Source organism: Manacus vitellinus, unplaced genomic scaffold, assembly GCF_001715985.3.
Source record: "Manacus vitellinus isolate BGI_N305 unplaced genomic scaffold, ASM171598v3 scaffold_159_pilon, whole genome shotgun sequence".
Classification (NCBI taxonomy): domain Eukaryota; kingdom Metazoa; phylum Chordata; class Aves; order Passeriformes; family Pipridae; genus Manacus; species Manacus vitellinus.
Window position 1 is genome coordinate 87,411 of NW_021939121.1, and position 3,576 is coordinate 90,986.

Consider the following 3,576-nt stretch of genomic DNA (forward strand, 5'->3'; position numbering starts at 1 on the left):
CCTGGGAAGGGGGGAGGTGTTTGTAAGATTTGTTTGACTTCTCGTTATCCTGCTCGGATTTAATAACGGGAATAAAGCCAGGGCTCGTGTCCCTGGCACCTGGAAGCAAGGGAAGGGAACAACACCCACTCTCAGGCACCTTCACTGACATTCCCTGGGTTCCCTCTTTTTTTCCTTCTGTTCTCCTTCCCAGGAGAACAAAAGACTGAGGAAACATTTCCACAGATTCGTTTGGGTGCTACCAGGAGGTCTCTGCCTGCTCTGGGCACCTTGGGAAGGGGAAGATGTTTGTAGGATTTGTTTGACTTCCCATCATCCTGCTCTGATTTACTAATAAATGGTCATAAATAAACAATAAAGAAATAATCACTTGGTAATACATTCACTGCCATGACCTGATGATGTCCCTGTCACCTGGAAGCAAAGGAAGGGAACAACACCCACTCTCAGGCACCTTCACTGACATTCCCTGGGTTCCCTCTTTTTTTCCTTCAGTTCTCCTTCCCAGGAGAACCAGAGGCTGTGGAAACACCACCACACATTTGTCTGGATGCTGCCAGGAGCTCTGGGCACCTTGGGGGATGGCAAAGACTAAAGAGGAATCAGGAATAAAGTTCAGCCTGGGAAGGGGGAAGGTGTTTGTAGGATTTGTTTCACTTCTCATCATCCTGCTCTGATCTAAGAATATATGGTCATAAAGAAATAATAAAAAAATAAATAATCATTTGTTAATAAATAAATGGTAATAAACAAACAATAAATAAATAATAATTTGGTAATACATTCACTGCCATGACCTGATGATGTCCCTGTCACCTGGAAGCAAGGGAAGGGAACAACACCCACTCTCAGGCACCTTCACTGACATTCCCTGGGTTCCCTCTTTTTTTCCTTCAGTTCTCCTTCCCAGGAGAACCAGAGGTTGTGGAAACACCACCACACATTTGTTTGGATGCTGCCAGGAGGTCTCTGCCTGCTCTGGGCACCTTGGGGGATGGCAAAGACTAAAGAGGAATCAGGAATAAAATCAAGTCTGGGAAGGGGGGAGGTGTTTGTATGATTTGTTTGACTTCTCATCATCCTGCTCTGATCTATTAATATATGGCCAAAATTAAATAATAAATAAATAAATAATCATTTGGTAATAAATAACTGGTAATAAATAAACAATAAATACATAATCACTTGGTAATACATTCACTGCCATGACCTGATGATGTCCCTGTCACCTGGAAGCAAAGGAAGGGAACAACACCCACTCTCAGGCACCTTCACTGACATTCCCTGGGTTCCCTCTTTTTTTCCTTCAGGTCTCCTTCCCAGGAGAACAAGAGGCTGTGGAAACACCACCCCAGATTTGTTTGGATGCTGCCAGGAGGTCTGTGCCTGCTCTGGGCACCTTGGGGGATGGCAAAGACTAAAGAGGAATCAGGAATAAAATCAAGCCTGGGAAGGGGAGAGGTGTTTGTAGGATTTGTTTCACTTCTCATCATCCTGCTCTGTTCTATTAATATATGGTCAAAAATAAATAATAAATAAATAAATAATCATTTGGTAATAAATAAATGGTCAGAAATAAACAATAAATAAATAATAATTTGGTAATAAATTCACTGCCATGACCTGATGATGTCCCTGTCACCTGGAAGCAAGGGAAGGGAACAACACCCACTCTCAGGCATTTCACTGACATTCCCTGTCCTAGCTCTGAGTTCCTTCTTTTCCCTTCAGTTCTCCTTCCCAGGAGAACAAGAGGCTGTGGAAACACCACCCCAGATTTGCCAGGAGCTCTGGGCCCCTTGGGATGACTCCAAGTGCACTCCAAGTATCCCACCTGGACGAAGTCAGCCCTCGGGATGACTCCAAGTGACCCCCGACTATCCCACTCGGATGAAGTCAGTCTATCCACAGCCCTTACCTCTTTTCCTCCCGTGTGGAAGCTGCAGGTTGGCCAACTTAAGCAAGGACCCCTTGGAATTCCCTGTGGATCCCGCCCTTTTGGAAGAGGGAGAGGCGCTGGGTTTCCTCTTGGCGCTCCTGCCATCGTCTCCCGCGGGAGGCTCCGCCGAGCCCCTCCTCCTGCTCATGAGGAGCCGGGTGGATTTCCTCCTTCCCTGCTCCCCCCGGGGATCGCTGGAACCTCCCTCGGGCTCTGCCCCGCCCCGGGAATTGGGGGATTCCCTCCTGGGAGCGGCGGGCGGGGCAGGAGCAGCAGGAGCAGCAGCAGCAGCGCCGAGCAGGGACTGCCCGTCCCCCTCTCAGCAGCCGGTGGCCGCCGACAGCTTCAGGGTGTAGCTCTTGGGGTTGAGGAGGTAGTGCCGCAGCTGGCACAGGGACTTCTCCGGGGATCTCTGGAAGGGGTTGGATCCCTCCTCCGCAGGGGGAAGGCTCAGGTGGTCGCCGCCCTCGGGCTCCGGGTCCTGCCCCAGCTTCGCGTACTCCTGGAAGTGCTGCTTGATCCTGGTGCTGGCGCTGACCGAGTCGTTCCAGGGGCAGCTCCCGGCTTTCCTCAGGGCGTAGCGGAGCCCCGGCAGGAGGGAGGCCACTTTCCAGGGGATGTCCCTCTTGTCGCCGTATTTCCTGATGGCCCTCGGAGCGCGTTTTTCCGCTGCGAAAAGGGGGGGAAATAGTTAAAAAGGGTTGAATTTTAACCCCCACCCCAAATCAGCTCCCTCGAGCACGAGAAGCTCCAGAACCCCCCGGCCGGGAGATGTCCCGGGTTTGAGGGATGTTTGTGACTGCTGAGGGTGACAAGGAGCTGCGAGTGGGAGTCAGAAAGAGTGGATTAAGGTGAATTAAACCCAGGTGGAAAGGCTGGTGTTGTATCAGCCAGCCCCATCCTGCAGGAAATTCCAGGGGGAGATGGCTCACAGAGTTGGTCCAAGACCCTTCGCTCCACGAATTCCCATTAAATCCAGCATTTCAGAGCTCTAAAATACATGGAATCTGTGATATTTTTTTCCCTTTTAAACTCGTTTAAATGTAGGGAGCAGCACCATTTACAGCTCGCTGGGGTTGTGCCCCTGCTCACGCCCAACTTCCAGCAGCTCCAGCTCCGGGATGAGGGACACAAACACCCCCCCAGGCAGGAATAATTTCCCAAAGCTGATTCTGCCAAAAACCCGTCGGGAAAACTTCCCAGCCCCACCATTCCCAAGCCTCCCTGGCCATCCCAACACCAGCCCCGCAGATTTTCCCTGCTGGGATCGCAGCCCCTTCCCAACAGCAGCTCCATGACCTGGTTCCAGGACTCCCCCCCACCCCCCAAATCTCCCAAGTTTCCTTCCCGGTTCCATCGCGGCGCAGCCCCAGATTCCATAAACACCTCATTCCCGGGGCTGGAAACGCGGGAAGAGCCCGAGGAGCCGAAGGAACCCCTGGGATTTATACCTTCAGCCTCCCCGTGCTCCCGTCCCGCTCTTCCTCATGGATCCCTGTCTCCCGGTGCCCCTCCACGTGGCCGCTGACCCCTCCTTCGTACCCTTTGTTATCCCATCGGCTGGAATTTCACAGCCTCGGGGGTCCCACCCACCCCTCCCAGCTCGATCTGCATCTCAAAACCCTGCCTTGAACCAG